Source organism: Camelus ferus, chromosome 16 (assembly GCF_009834535.1).
Source record: "Camelus ferus isolate YT-003-E chromosome 16, BCGSAC_Cfer_1.0, whole genome shotgun sequence".
NCBI lineage: Eukaryota > Metazoa > Chordata > Mammalia > Artiodactyla > Camelidae > Camelus > Camelus ferus.
In genome coordinates this window covers 22,884,767-22,900,882 of record NC_045711.1, presented here as the reverse complement: position 1 = coordinate 22,900,882, position 16,116 = coordinate 22,884,767, and the positions used below count along the sequence as shown (strand labels likewise).

The 16,116-nt window shown below is 54.4% G+C and overlaps 1 long non-coding RNA gene across 1 annotated transcript; it reads left to right on the top strand.

Annotated features, from left to right (window-relative positions):
- Window positions 1-4,133: 4,133 nt before the first annotated feature.
- LOC116656714 lies at window positions 4,134-11,575 on the top strand. Its single transcript, XR_004311610.1, has 4 exons — window positions 4,134-4,602; window positions 5,293-5,404; window positions 6,136-11,171; window positions 11,283-11,575. It is a non-coding gene; the product is annotated as an uncharacterized LOC116656714 (long non-coding RNA).
- The last annotated feature ends 4,541 nt before the right edge of the window (window positions 11,576-16,116 follow it).

Genomic DNA, 16,116 nt, shown 5'->3' with positions numbered 1-16,116 from the left:
TTGGCCAGAGTTTCCCTGAACTTTTTGGTAAAATATCCCCTAAGGTCTAAGGAACCCATCTGACAATTCCCAGTATCTCTTTCCTCATCTATCATAAAACCACAGGGAATCACCCTGTGTGAAAAGTGACCCCACAGTAAAATTCCTCACCTGGAGTTCAAATATCAGACTCTTCACAGTAGTAAAGACCACCATCCTCCCCCTCACCCCCAACCCCGTCTCTGTCATCCATAAACCCAGCTCCAGATTAACTATTGATGCTATGCCTGGCTTTCTAAGAGGCTGACTTTCTAAATAATGGCTAAGAAAGGCCACGCAATCCAACACAACAAAATCTACTGGGCATCTACTCTGTGACTATGAACCAGGGATTGGGGAGAGAAAAGACAGATGAGACTCGGTCTTGCCCTCAAAGAGCTTCGAATATAAGGACTAAAAACTATCCACTTCATCTTTCTGCTCTCCAGCTCTCCAATTCTAAATCTTAAGTGGATAGTTTTTTAGTGTTGTGTTTTTTTGTTTTGTTTTGTTTTTTTAAGGATTTTAAAACTGTTGCTTTCCTGTTTCTTCATCAGGGGTAGTAATTTCCAGTCATCCCATCCATTAAACAAATACGTATTAAGAAAGAAAGACCCAGGCCAAGAGCCTGCTGTGTGCACAGCTGGATGGACAACGAGTCCATTCTCAAGAGACTGAGCTCTCTGCTCCTTGAGAAAGCATGAAATGGAAGGGACACCATGGTCGAGGGCAAGTGCCCAGCCCTCGCCAGTGGGAGTCATCTTGAGTTCCTTTCACTTGAGGGGTTTGGGGTTGGGTCATCAAGAATGGAAATTTCTGGAAAAACCCTAGTACCCCTGTTGCAACATTCTAGGAAAACGGGCCATCTACTGAATAAGGGTGAATCAACCAGGGGAAGGTTTGGGGCCCTTACCGCTGTCCCACGGCCACTTGTCCCCACTCTTTGGTTCCCCAGTGAAGTTCCAGCTACCCTCTGGGGGCCCGAAGGGAGGAGCCGGTGACGCTCTGATCCGGAATTTCAACGAGACATATGCAAATGGCCAGTGAGAGGAGAAGGCTGTGGGCAGCTCAGCGCTGATAACCCACAAAGCAGAAGTGAGATCGGTGAGATTTCCCAGCCCTCCCTGCCCCCCACAAACCCCACTGTGGGCCTCCTTCCCTCTCAGAAATGAGACCTGTGACTTTTCCCCAGTTGCCCAAGTCTGAGGAAATGTTGGTCTTTAAAGGAAACCTGACTCGTAAGGCTCTTTTCGGCCCCAGAACTGAGGAATCGATTTGGAGCAACCAGTGGGGCTGAGCAGGCCAAAGGAGGAAAGGAGTAACCTCTCCCCTCTTCCCAGTGAGCACCTGCCACGCATCAGACTTGGAACCCAGAGCCCTCTGCAGGGTGTCACCAGCATCATTAGCAGGTCCAGGCGGGGCCAGGACCTCATCTAACTGGCCAAGTTCCCACACATTCTGGCCCCAGGGCCACCGCACCTCTGAACTGTAAGCCCCACCAGGACTGGGCAGACGCTAATCTTTCAGGAAACTAAAATATGACTTCGAGTACTTCAGCTGCCGCTCTGGCCCCTGACACAGATGCCCATCCAGCAAACACGTGCTTATCCGCGGGGTTTTGAATGAGTGGTTCTGGGTTCCCAGTAACTTCCGCTTGTAATTAGTCGGCGATTGATTACCTTTTCACTTACACGTGGGAGTGGGAGGGCTCAGCCTCTCTGTCAGGAAGTAAACTCTCTATCAGACGACGGGTGAGACAAAGCACTTGGTGGCTGTTACTTATTCATGAGCCAGAGAGCCTGCGGAGCCGGGTTTCCCCTCACCTGTTCCAGCTTGCCTTGGAAAATGGAAGTCAAGGGCCCTGGGGAGAAAGTGGTTTCCTGAGTTCCTGGGCCCATATTTGAACCACACTTTCTTTCCTCACACTCTCTCTCTTTCTCTACCGCATCACCCCCCCCCCCATTTCCATCCCAGGTTTGGTGGCTTTTTGCCTGACCTTTTACCCATATCCGACGGGGTTAACCTTGGCCAACCCAAGGCGTAAGCAAAACCATATGGCATCATGAAGAATCGGCAGTGAACTGCAGGCTGTATTCCTTTTTCTAGGGAGTGAGCTGAGCGGAGTTGGGCCTGGGGATAAGTTTTCTTTTTTATTCCTGTGGAATTTATTTTTTATTTATTTTAACTGAGTTTAAGTATACATTTAAGGGGAAGGGTATATGGTTCAGTGGTAAAGTGCATGCTTAGCATGCAGGAGGTCCTGGGTTCAATCCCCAGTACCTCCATTTAAGTAAAATAAATGGATGAAACCTAATTACCTACCCACCAAATTAAAATCAATCAATAAATAAAAGTATACATTTAGTACACACATGTTTTACTCATGGGTATTAATTTGCAATATTAAGTACAATAATTTGAGGGAAAAATTTGTTGACAGGTGTAAACTGCAGGGAGAAAAAGTCTGGGGCTAAGGGTAGAGCATCTGGGGACCCAGCAGCTCAGGCTTGAGGCAGGAGTGGGGGGAACAATCTGTGGCCCAGCTGGGCCTGGGTGCTGGCCTCGCCAGGCAAGCAAGCCACTTAATCTCTCTAAACCTCAGATTCCTCATCTGAACACCAGGCAGACTGCTGTGTGGCCCGTCCCTCCCTCCTTCTTTATTTTTTGTATTTTTATATATATATATATGTATATATATATACATATATATATATATACATATATACATATATAGAGAGAGAGAAGTATAGCCAGTTTACAATGTTGTGTCAATTTCTGGTGCACAGCATAATGCTTCAGTCATACATGAACATACATGTATTCATTTTCATATTCTTTTTCACCGTAAGTTACTACAGTTCCCTGTGCTATACAGTATAAACTTGTTGTTTATCTATTTTAGATATAGTAGTTAGTATCTGCAAATCTTGAACTCCTACTTTATCCCTTCCCACCCTCTTCCCCACCAGTAACCAAAAGTTTATTTTCTATATCTGTGAGTCTGTTTCTGCTTTGTAACTAAGTTCATGTCTTTTTTTTTTTATATTCCATATATAAGTGATATCATGTGGTATTTTTCTTTCTCTTTCTGGCTTACTTCACTTAGAATGACATTCTCCAGGTCCATTCATGTTGCTGCAAATGGCATTATTTTATTATTTTTTATGGCCGAGTAGTATTCCATTGTATAAATTTACCCTCCCTCCTTCTAACGCAGTGGGGTGTTGACAGGATGGAGACCACCTGGGTTAGTTAGAAACAGAGCATCTCAGGGTCTCCACATTTTAACAAGATCCAAGAGGTTTGTTCTGACACTGAGGTTTGAGGGGCGTGTGACGTATTTAAAACACCTAGTAGAGGGTGGGGAAATGTTCTTTTCTCTCTTGCTCCCTCCCCCGAGCGTTCTCACTCTCTTTGGGAAGCCTTTTGGTCTGGAGGGAGGGATTGGGGTTAGATAATGGATGTGACTTGCGTTACACTGTGATGTGGGATAGACCACAGATGTTCTTTTCCTGGTTCACAGACGGTAGAGTGTAGCCCTGATGAGTCCACCAGTGGGTCCTAAGGTTACAGAGTAGACCCAAGGGGACCGGGGCCACGTGTGCACAGGCACAAGGCTTCGTCCACCAAGCCTGGGCCACCCATGGAAGCGGTCATTCCCTTTGGTGAAGGAAGGGGCCGAGGGGCACATCATAAGGATTAGTTGGCCAGGATATAAAAAGACCCCAAGGGGCTGGCGTTCTGGGTCCTGAATGTGACAGTTCAACAACTTTCATTAATGACCATTTGGGGGCACCCGTCCTGTGCTGGGGGCACTGGGGATTCAACATTGTATCATGTAGACACATGGTGAGGGGTTACAGTCAGGGAGGGCAGGTGAATGGGACATGCGGAGACAGCGGCTGTGCCCAGGCAAGCCCAGATGCTGGGAAGGCCATCCCAGTCAGAGAGATGGGAGCAGAGGGCAGAGGGGCTCAGGTACCAGCACCTGCATGGAGGGCACTGGTGGAGGGAGCACCTTGGCCACAAGCTCTGGACACTGGCAGTGACCTGGCACCAGAGAATGTTCCAGGCATAGGGAAGAACCTGGGTCTAGTCATAGAGGGAGAGGGAACTGGGCGCGGCCTGGGAGAAAGGTGGGGCGCTGGGGAGGAAGGGGAGCCCTGCCCTAGCGTGCCCTCTGTCCCGGGCGCGCACCCTGCCGGGAAGCCCTGGGGCCGCAGCTGCTCAGGCCGCCTGGCCCAGAATAGCTTCCCTTCCCGGCAGGGCTGCCCGGGCTCTCCGCGCCAGCGCCCGAAATAGGGCTCGGCCGGGAGGCCCGCGGGCGGCGGGCGCGAGGGGCCGCCCTAGCTCCGGGGCGCGCCAGGGAGCGGGCACCCGGGGCGCGCGGCAGGGATCCGGGACCAGGAGCAGGCGGACAGCCGGGCCGGGGGTGGGGGGGGGGGGGCCGGGATCCCGGGCGCGGGGCCAGCCGCGAGGCGGCGGGGCGGGGCGCTGACCTCACTGCCCGCGAGGAAGCCCGTCGGGGGCCGGCGCGCTGATGGAAGGGCTGAGGAATTCGCAGCTGGCGGCGCGGTCGGGCGTGTGAGTGTGCGGACACTTCCCCTTTAAACGCTGCCGGGAGAGGACCGGTTGCCATCGGCACGCACCGGGCCGGGGGACCCAGGCGCTCCCGGACCACGGTTCCGGTCCGGGCTGAGCAGAGGAGTCGGAGGCGCGGGAAGGGGCGGTAGACACCCGCCTCCAGGGACACCCCCACCTGCGCCCGCACCTCGCTCCTGTGGGCGTTGTGATCAGATGCAGTCCTGGACCAGGGCTGCCTGGGGCGGCTCTGTGCCTGCCCTTGCCTCCTAGGGGGTACCTCGGACCCCGGGGCCCCAGCACAGGCTCCCCACTGTTATCCACCATGGACCCTGAGGCTGTTTAGAAGGTGCCTGACCTCACAATTTGCCCCTGCAGCCACCACCCCTCACCGACCTCCGCCCACCTGCTAACCTCCCTAACCTCTCCCAGGCTCAGTTTCCTCATCTATTAACTGGTGATTAGTCATATCTACCATACAGGGTGGCTGTGATTAAAATAGAATAATTATGTAATGTGCTCTGGGCTTTGTGACGGGGTCCTTTTCCCCTACTTTCCATCCCCCCACCCCCACCCCACCTTCCTCCTCAGTCAGGCCCAGGATCAGTTAGCCTATCCTGTCCCCCAGGCCTGGAATATCTTCAGGTGGATCAACACCCTGTCCAGGCCCCTCTCCTCCTCCTCTCCCCTCAGGGTTACCTTGGAACCCGCCTTATACAAGAGGATGGTTCAACTTGCTGTCAGAACCTGCAGGAATCCCAGGCTGAGGTCCAAGAGTATTAACAGAGGGCCCAGCCTGGTTGAAGTGAGTCAACTGCTCCTTCTGAATGTTAGTGGCTGCTTCAGCTGCCCTCTGCCGCTTGGGCCCGTTGGTTGCCAGGACTGAGTGGCCCCTGGAAATTGCTGGGAAGACCAGCATGTCCTGGGGATGGGGTCAAGAGCCAGCCCAGGGTACCAGGCTGGGAAGGGGCTCCCAATGCCACCTTCTTCTCCTCTATGGGAGCCGAGGCTTAGGCCCGGGGAACGGTGGTACCCCATGTAAGGAAGGGCGGGTCTGGCTTACTGTAACTGCCTGGCTAAAAGCCTGATTGTCCTGTGGTTGGGCAGGCCAGCCAGAGAGGGGCCCTGGTGGAGGGAGAGCTCGCGGAGTGTGTGAGAGGTGGAGGCCGGCATCACCGCTTTCCCAGGGAGAGTTAGTGGGCCAGGTGTGGCTGCCAGGAAGGTCACCATTTCTCCCCTAAGTGGGTCAGGGCACTACTTAAGTGTCAGATTATTTGCAAGAAATAGTCTGTCCACGGATCAGCCCCTTCGCAGTGGTGTCAGAGCCTCCAGTGTTCACCAGTGCTCACTATGTCCTGGGCAACATGGGTGTTGCTCACTGATCAATGACCTTAGGAAGTGGGAGCTATTATTGTCCCCATTGTACAGATGGGGAGCAATTCAGAGACCTGCCCTGGTCTCCTAACTTGGAGGAGGCAAACTGAACTGGAGATGAAAACCCAGGCTCCTAATTGCCACTCCTTCTGGCCTCCTCAGTGTGGGAACCAGTGTGGCCCAGAAGAAGAGCAGCGAGCAAGGGGAGAGCTGACCCACCTGACTGCCAGGTGCCTGAGCCCCTCCCCCAGGCGCGCTGTTTGCTCGGTACTCAGCTGACTTCCTGTCCCTGGAAGAGCAGCTGCGGGTGTGCTGGGGTAGGGCGGTCTCCTTCCTGTGGTTCAGGTAAGGGCATAACCCCGTGCCTTCTTGGCATCCTCCCTCTCCCCTTTCCCAGGCCCCAGAAGTCAGACATGGGTACCCCAGGGAGCCTCTCAGGAACGGAGGTTTGTCCAGAGTCTCCAGTTGTGGGTGAGGGGCCAGGTGGACAGGGAGAAGGGGCTGCAGGCCTGGTTGAGGAGGATTTGAGTACGACCCGAGGACTTTCCCTTCAGCTATCCTGGACCACCTGGAGCTTTCTTCATCACGCCCCCTCTCTGACGACTGAGAAGGATGCAGTGATGAAAGATGCAGGTGAAATTCCCTTAACCTCATATCCCCAGCTCTCCCCAACCTGGCTGTCTGGTCCAACAGGAATATCTGAGGGATGGAGGCTACCGCGCTCTCAGGTCCACCTCACCGTCAGACACCCAGGACTTTGGGCATCCCCTGGACTTCTCCCGGGGTGACAATTGCCAAGGAACTGTGGCACTGGCCAGAGTTCCTAGCCCTGAGGCTCCACCTCTGTCTCTTGCCCAGGGAAGCTCAGGATAAGCTTTGTGGAGGATGCTCTTTCTTGTATGAAGGGTCATCCGAGGTTGCGAGACTGACGCTGTCCACCAGAGAGATGGAGGAAGCGTCCCGGCAGCTAAATGAGGCAGTGTCTGTGGAGGACCAGGCCACGCCAGGCAGGCAGCAAGCGCACGCTCCCTCCTCCCCAGGAGGCACTGCCCTTGGCTAGGCTATCTGCTGGGCTCCATCCCTGAACGCCTTTCAGCCTGTCCTTTGCTCAAGGAATGTTTGATAGAGCAGCAAGGGGCATCCCTCTCATTCCTCTGCCCAAGAGCAAAGAAGGACGCCTTTCTCAGGCTCTTCCTGGAAGATACAAGGGGAAAAAAAATGTTGTTCGTTTTAGATCCTGCAGGACCAGCCAGTGGTACTGGATTGAATAGCATCTTCCCAAATTCACGTCCACATGGAGTCTGTGCACATGACCTTATTTGGAGATAGGGTCTTTGCAGAGGTAGTTAGTTAAGATGAGGTCATACTGAATTTGTTTGGGCCCTAGTCCAATGACTGGGTATAAGAGGGAGATTTGGGCACAGACACACAGGGAAGACCGCCGTGTGAAGACGGAGGCCGAAACTGGAGTGATGCGTCTCCAAGCCGAGGATTGCCTGCAATCACCAAAAGCTGGGAAGAGGCAAGGAAGGCTTCTCCCCCAGAGACCTCAGAGATGGGGGTGGAGTACAGCTCAGTGCTAGAGCTCCTGGGTTCAATCCCCAGTACCGCCGTTAAAAAAAATTAGTAATTAAAAATAAAATCAAGTAAGAGAAAAAGGCTTCAGAGGGCGCATGGTCCGGCTGACACCCTGATTTTGGACCTCTGTCCTCCAGGACTGTGAGAAAATCAGTCTCTATTGTCTTAAACCCCCTAGTTTGTAGTCCTTTGTTAGAACAGCCCCAGGAAACTCACACCAGCGCCAAATGTCAAACAGAGGACAGTTGAGGAAAACAAGAAGGAAGCTCAGCAGGCACAGAAAGCGAAGGCTTGGAAGGGGCCGAGGAGGAGACAGGAAGGGACACTTCCTAGGCATCTTCCTCCCACCCGGGACAGGAAACCATGGCCACGCCTGGCCCGTCTCCACTTTCCTCATGGCAGGAGGGTGTGGGGTTGGGTGTGGGGTGAAACGTGGGAGCTCATTTTGAATCTTGCTGGTCCCAGGGAGACCCGACTAATAGTCATAAACCTGTGACGTGGTCTTGTTTTTGACCTCACGACAACCCACAGAGCAGGTTTGGTTGAGATCCCCGTGCATAGACTAGGAACCAAGGCAAGAACCCTTACATACTCGCCCAAGGCCGTTTGCCAGGAAGGAGTGATTTCGGACGCACGCCCAGCTTTCCTGCCCTGCCGCCGGCACTCTGCCCTCGGCCAGACTCAGGCTCCGGTGCCCACCCCAGTGCCTCTGTGGTGCTGGCAGGTGCTGGCTGTGGGCAGGGATGCTGTAGCCCGCTGCCTGGATCCGGACCCAGCTCTGCTCCTGGTTCACTGTGCGACCTTGGGCAAGTCACATCACCTTCCTGTTCTGCAGTCCCCTCCACTGTAAAAATGGGGACAAAAATAGCACCTAACTCATGGAGTTGCTGGAGAATTCAATGCGTTCCTACCTTGCGCCTGCTGAGAATAGTGCTCGGCGCACCGGAAGCAGGCCACGGAATTATGTGAAATAAAACACGTGGGTGAGGGCTCTTTTCTTGCAGGGTCGGGGCCCTGAAAAGGGCTAGAGGATGGGGAACCTGTCTTATTCTCAGTGTACAGGCCAGGGGCAGGCCAAGGCCGAGAGTTTTCTCATGCAATCCTTGTCTGTTTCCCACAGAACCCTTGTGAGCCCCGCAGGGAGGGCCCCCAAGACCAGGGAGCAGAGTCCTGGGCAGACTGATTCAGTGGCTTGAATCCTGCCCTCGAGGCCAAGAACACCTTTCGATCTTAGTCCAGGCCAGTTTTCTCCCTCTCGGAGGAAAGCTCAGACCCCTGGCATCCCCTCCCCCGAAATCCTGGTCGGTTACATCCTCACAGTGGGAAGCTAGACTAAGGTGATTCACCATCATACATCACCCCGTGGAATGCTTGTCCACAGTGCACATCGAGGGATGGTGCTGTGTGTCGCATTTGCAGACTGAGGTCAGAATGGGTTGGCAGCTTGTGCGTGTGGCAACGTGTCCACCGTGTGCACGTCCGGGAAGTCCTCCAGTCATCTCTGGCCTTTCCCCATCTTTCTCTTGGTGGGGCGGGGGAGCTGCAGCCTCTACCGGACATCTGGCCCTTTTAATTGGCTCCTCCTAAAATCCAGATCAGCCTATCCGCCACAGAGTCCGGCCTGATGGCCCCAGGGCATTGTCTATTCCACCAGGATTGAGGCCCCTCCCCGCCCCCACTCAGGACTGACCAGCTCCGCAGTTCTTATCCTGGTGTGGGCACGAGGTCTCTTGCTGCAGCTGGGCCCCTTGGCTGACCTTCTCAGCTCCTTGTCTTAGACTGGAGAGGCCTGGCAGGGTGCCTGCGGTTGAGGGGGGGGGGCTACTCTCCTGGGCTCTTCCTCTCCACTCCCGGGCTCTGGCCAGAGTCTGGTCAGGGTCCTGGCTGAGTTCTCAGCCAAACCCTGGAGTGATGGCCTGAGGAGTCCAGTGGGGAAGCCCCAGTGTGTAGGGCAGTATTCCACAGCCATTGACAGTCCCCACTCCCTCACTGGGCAAGGCTGGCTGGTCTCTGAATAGCTTCTGGGTGGCCTTCCTGCCAGAGCCCCTTGCGTACTTTCACCAGGTGCCAAGGGACACTGAAAAGGGCAATGAATAGCTGGAGGGCCACACTCAGAATCCAGCCTGCCTCCCTCCCGAGCTGGCTTCTTTCCCGCCAGCCTCCTTTTCATAGAATTCTGTAACAGACAGGGATGTAGAGGTCACTCACCCATCCTTCAGCTTCTGGAAGAGTTTAGAGTGATATTGGGCTTCTCTGAGGCTTTAAGCAAAACCCTGCACATTGGGTGGCCAGAGGTCTCGCTGGAGTTTCCTTGGGAATTCTATGTCCACTCTGAACATCTGAGGCTCCCGCCCGCTGGAAGGTGGGATATTTCTGGTGTTCTCTGCAAGCATCTATGGTCTAGACGGATGAAATGGCAGTCCCTGGACTGTCCCTCAGGGCTGACTGGTCTCTGATGAGAGCCACCTGTAGGTCCAGCCACTATTTGCATCCCTTGGGGAACCTTTACAGTAGCTGTTAAGTGGAGGTCCTGGATGGTGGGGGCTCAGACACGCAGATGCAAATAGTGGTGGAAAGGGCAGTGGATTGAAAGTCAGGTGATCAGTGTTCTGAGCCTGCTTCTTCCACTAATCATCTCTGTGGTTTGAGGCCAACCTGAATCCCCCTTACACCTTAATTTGATCATCTGGGAAGTGCAATATATTTCATTTTAGCTGCCTCACTTACATCCAAGTCATGCAGGAAGGATGGAATAAGATAGCATATTAGGATGAGTTTCGAGAAAAACAAAAGAGCTATTTATGAAGTAAATACCAACACAAGGTACTTAAAAAGATGCCTATCTGCTTCCCCAAGTAAAAGTTGTGAGTGACTTATAATAATATTTTAATGGCTTCAGAAACCCCATTATTTAAAGAGATTTCTTCTTTTGTACAGTCGGGGGTCAAGTATTTGGTGGGCTTCCACCGGGCGCCACCTACTCTGTTGGATTTTATGACAAATATAAAAAAGCTGAAGATACAGTGCCTGTAGGCATTCAATAAATGATCATCGAAGGAATGAGTAAGAGTGATTTCTTCCTTCAAAGAGTTCACAGTCCAGTTTGGAAGAAACCGGCCACCTCCAAAGAAGAGGTGGAATTCCAAGCGGGGGAAGGGCCCGAGGGGCCTGTGGGATGACCACAATGTGAAATGGGCTCACAGGTGAGCCCAGGTGTGAAGCATATGGCTGACAGGTGAGGAGACCACCTTGGTGGGAGGAAGTCAGTTTCCCGGCGTGGGGTGGAGCAGGTGGGGCCGCTGAAGAAGATGAGCTCTCCACCAGGGTGACCGTCTGAGGAGTGTTAGAACTGGCTTAGGGGAAGGTACCCCAGGAACCAGTGTGCATCCCATGGGCAAGGGCTGTGTGTGTGACGAAGGTGGTATTTTTAGAAGATGAGCGCGGCATGGGTGTGCCCGATGGGGACACACACAGACTTCTTAAAGTTCCCCGAAGTTTTTTTTTCCTCTTGTTTGGCCATTTCCCTGTTTCTGATCATCAGACTGCCCCTCTCTCCCACGCCTGCCGAGGGAACACCTGCTGTTTCCTATCTCGGGAGTCACCTCTTCTGGGAAACCACGGTAGGTCACTTCCTCCTGGAGGCCCCCAGCTGTACCCTGTATACCATTTTATTTTTATACCCACTCCTTTTTAGGATACTTCTTGGTTTTCACGTCTGGTTCCCCTTTCAGACTGGAAGCCTCTTGAAGTCTGAGTGTTTCCTGGTCGGCAATGATCTCTCCACCATTGGACACAGTGCCCAGAACAGGGTTCCCACCGGCGTTGGTATCACCTGAAGCACTGGTCAGGAAAGCATCAAGTGCCAATGCACCCTAAAGCTCAGAAGCACTGCAGCCCCCCTCCCACAACATCAGGGGACCTCATCCACAAAGATCATACTGTGCAGAGCGCCCCCTGTGGTTGTGTAGACTTGGCCTCCTGGAGGACCCTGTCCTTATGTGTTTTACATTTCACATCTACACCTTCATCATCCTGTACATTTTGGATACCAAAGAGCGTTTTCTGTATGAAAAGATTTGAGATTTGGGGGGAGGGGAGGTGAAAGAGAGGAAACACATTATCTTGTGTAATGTAAATAGCGAACTCGCATTCTGTTGTGTTTTTTGAAGTCTGAGTTTTCTGTCTTTTTCTAAGGCTGGGCCTGATGATTACTATGACTAGTGGCAGTGATGGTATTAATGAGGAAAACACGCAGTTTTAGCATTCGGAGCCCTGGTTTCTATTCAGATGAGGGCTGGGGGCCTCTGATTCTCTCTGCAGTGCAGCCTTCCAGGCCACTGCTGTTGCTTAAGGCTGTGCTGCAATCCAGAGTACTCAGGAGTGGGAAGTCCAGAGTTCTCCCCACTTCTGGGAACAGCCCCCCATCCCCCTCCGCATGCCAGTTTCCACAGGCAGCCCTCATGACAGTGGGTCAGGCTAACCCTGGGTTTCACAAATGCCTGGCTTGTTCCCAGCACAGCACAGCTGGGAGGGCTCAGCACTGGGGGGGGTGGGGGGTGGAGGAGCCCCGTCCTCCTCCCCTGGCCCCCGCTGTCCTCGGGCCCAGGGCCCAGGGGCTGGAGCCCAGCAGAAGGAAGGGCTGCACTTGTCCACACTTGCCACAGTGCTGGCGGTGAACCTGGTCCTTCCCTCCCTGCTGATTTCCCAGTTCTGGAGGCTTAGTCAAGGTTCAAGGAGGATACTCCCTGGCCCAGGAAGAGAGGAGGATCCAGGGTTGTCTTCCCCGAAGGCAGCGGAGAGTGGTCTGAGAGTCACCTGACAAGGTGTTGAGTATGCAGGTTCCTGACTATCCTTGGGGGTTCTGATTCAGAAAAGCAGGGGCTGGAATCCGGGAATCAGCAATTTCATCCACTCCCTGGGGGTCGGCCAAAGGTGGTTCTGTGGCTTTCGGGAGCTTTGGGAGAGGGGCCGGGTGGGCGGGGAAAAGGGTTGAGTGGAAAGAGCTCCGGATTCCCAGGTAGGGCCTCCAGCTCTAAGGAGCCCCTGGACCCTGGCAGAACTACCTTTGGGATCCAAAACTCAGTTTCTCCATCTCTGAAATGGGTGTGTGACCCGCGGGAAGGGTGATCAACTGTCTTGGTTTGCTACATTCAGGGCTACTAACCCAGAACAAGCTGATCCCCATACCTGAGGGTGAGACAGGATTGTGGATTTTCGAGATACTGGAAATGTACAGCACAAAGAGCAGTTTATTCCTTTTATTTGCATTTTTACTGGTGTCTGTCACTCCTAAATCTCAGGAAAGCAGGAGGAGCAGGGCCTTGTCCTGTTCAAACTCAATCCCCTGACACACGAGATGTGTTCAGTAGGTACTTGATGAGTGAATGAATGAATGAGTGAATGAGTGGATTGAGAGGCAAAGGGCCGTGGGGCTCCAAGGACAGTGGTATGTGGTGGGGAGGGGCTACCAGCCCTCGGCGGCTGAGGGAGGGGGAAATGGGGGCGGGACCTCAGCTCCTCTGGGAGGAGAAAACTTGATCCACCCCAGGCTAGCAGAGTCAGGGCTTTCGGAGAGCCTCCCCTTGGAGGGGTCAGTGACCCCCAGTGACGAAGGACTCACTCTCTCCCTCTCTCCCTCCCTCCCCCCAGGAGCCCCGTGCACGCCGGTCCACCCTCTCTCCTCCCTCTCCCGCCCCCAACCCAAGGGAGGTGCGCCTGGCAGCCTCCCGGCCGAATTTCCTGGCACTGGGCTGAGAATAAACAGCACTCTGCGCCTGTAATCCCGTTGCCATGGCGACCGCTCCGCGGGCGGCGGGGGCGTGTCGGGGGCGTGTCGGGGGCGGGGCAGGATTGCCAGCGCAAACGCACTGCTGGGCGGCGACAGCGGCGCGGGCCCGGGAGGTGCCACCCGTCCGGCTCCTCGCGGACATTCTTCGCATAGCTCCGTCAGGGCTCCCGCAGTGTCCGGGAAGTGACTCTTCCTGGCAGAGGCCGGTCTTAGAGCGACGCGCCCGCCCGGCGGCCGCCCGAACGGGAGGGAGTGGAACGCGGCTAGGGAAGGTGCACCCAGGACCTGGCGCTTCCCACCTCTGTCTTCGTCTTCCCGGGCCGCCCCTGTGTACGTCGTCCTCTACCCCCAAAGATGTCTGTCTGCTTAGACTCCCTCTGTGTCTGTCTGACTCTGCCCCTTTCTCTCTGCCTGGAGCCCCGCAGTGCCCCCTCCCAAACATCCTTACTCCTCCCTTAGACTAGGACACACGTGCCCTCTTATTTTCCATCTCCAGCTCTCCTGTCTGTGGCCTCTTTTCTTCCCTCCCCCAGAGCAGGCCTGGCTCTAACTCGTCAGGAGGCCTGCCCTAAAACAGCACCACCGGAGAGAGGATATGGCCTCTTGGGGGTGGATCCCTGGAGCGCCTGGAGCACATAATAGCGCACAGGGCCAGGGGAGCGCCATCCCCTCTCTTTCCGCTGGCCAGGGACCCCCCCCCCCCAGCTGTGCTTTTCTTAACCCCACTGAGGCATGGGTTCCTGCTCAAGCCACAGAGAATTGTCCCCATTGCTGCGGGACACTTCTTAGCAAATCTTGGAACCAGGCACACGCCTCCCCTGGTGGCCAGGACAGAGGGTCCCTCATGGAGTCCTTTGGAGGAGGGGTGTCTGCCCCTGAAAGGACTGAGAAGTACAGAAGTCCCCTCATGCAACAGGAGTTGGGATGAGGAGAGGAAAAAAATGCTGGTGAGCAGCAGTCTGAGAGATTCTTGTCCTGGTGTGGCCATTAATTTGCTGTGTGAACTTGAGTAAGTTGCTTTCCTTCTCTGAGACTCAGTCTGATTCGTCTGCAAAGGGAGTTGGTCCAGTCTGTGGTCTGAAAATGGAGAGAACTATGGGAAGAAGGCTGGGGTGGGCAGCCAGGGAAGGGAGTCAAGGGTCTTCCTGCGTCTGAGTTCAAACCTCCAGGGTGTGGGGAGAGCTGTCCCCCTACCCCAACCAACCCTCCCCAACCCAATCCCATTCATTAGCCCCCTCTGAACACTGGCTGAACAGCTGCCTTCTGGGCTGAGCACAGGCCCTTGGTGCGCTCTGGGTTCCAAGGATCCATCGAGGTTTTGTACCAGCAGATGTGACCTGTTTGCGTGGAAGGCAAATGGTGGCAGGCTGGCAGGCCCTGAGGTGGGGAAGAGCCTGCCAGAAGTGTCCCAGGTTCTCATCATCCTGGGAGGCACTGGGGAGCCGGGCCCCACTGGGTCCCTCCACTTGACCTTGTCCTCTAGAAGGTGACCTTGCCTGGGTCTGCATCTTCAGTTCCAGAGGTCTCTCTGGTGGGGGTCTCATGTGCTCTGTCCACTCAGCAGTCTCACACCTGGCCTGGCCCTTTGCTGTTACTTTAGGTTATTTTCCTCCAAAAGTCCAGGAAATGGGAAAGAAAAATGACTGTTTATTTACTCTCCGTTGCCTTTTGGACACTGATTCCTGGAGCAGCTTATCAGGGGCCGGGAAGAGGGCATTTGTTTCAGGCACCTGGGGCTCAGGGGAGGAGATGGGACCCCTGACTTGGGGAGAACCCTCATCTCTCCAGCTGTCAGGTCTGGAGGTTTGGGGGAGGAAGAAACATGGGAGGAATATGTCACAGAAAAGGCATTTTTAGTTTGTTTTTTAGCAGAACCCTAGTGCTGAGTAGGCACATGGTGGTGTGTGTGTGTGTGGGTGTTCCAACCTCTTGGCTTTGCAGGGGGTACCCACCTAGGGGCCATATACTTGGTGCTTACTTAGGGAGGCAGAGAGTTCACAGACTTTGGGAAAATCAAAAGTGCCTGGATTCCTAGCCTGTCTTTCCCACATTCCCAAGTGGCGTGTCCTTGGGCAGGCCGCTTTAACTTCTATGAACCCGAGTGGCTCCCCCAACTCAGCCAACACATATTTACTGAGAACCATTCTAGGCATCAGAAGTGACCCATCCAAGTCCCCGCTTCCATGTAGCACACAGCAGTGTCTGAGAACATGGGGTGACAACACCTGCCTTGTGGGGGTGGCTGGGAAGGTTTAACCCAGGTGGTCTCTTAAGTGTTCAGGGACTGGGCGTGGCTGAAAAACAGATGAATAGATGACTGCCCTCTTGGGTGGCAGGTAGCCCCATCCACTGCTCAGGTTGGGGCTCCCAGGAATTGGGAGGGAAGCTGGAGGTGTGGGAAGGCAGTGTCCCCGGTTGGGGGGAGGGTAGCCCACTGCATGCAGGGTTTGCATTGGGACTATCCCTTCCCCCACCTCCCTTGTGGCGAGGTCATGGGTCACCGCCAGGACCCTGTAGCCTGGGCTTTCTCGGAACACCTCCCTGCCAAGGAGCCCAGCGCCTCTAATAGCTTATAGCTTGGAGCCTCTAAAAGCTTTGACCACAGCTCAGCTTATACTCCCTGCAAGCCCTTTGAAGCGCTTCCTTCGAACTTGCTTTGCATATTCTGGTCAGATCTGAATCAGACTAGCAGGAATTACCCCTCTCGGTACCAGCTAGGTAGCTGCCTTCATTTGTCAGTGACGTGAAGCCAGAGTTTGAGTCCATTGTGAGCAGCG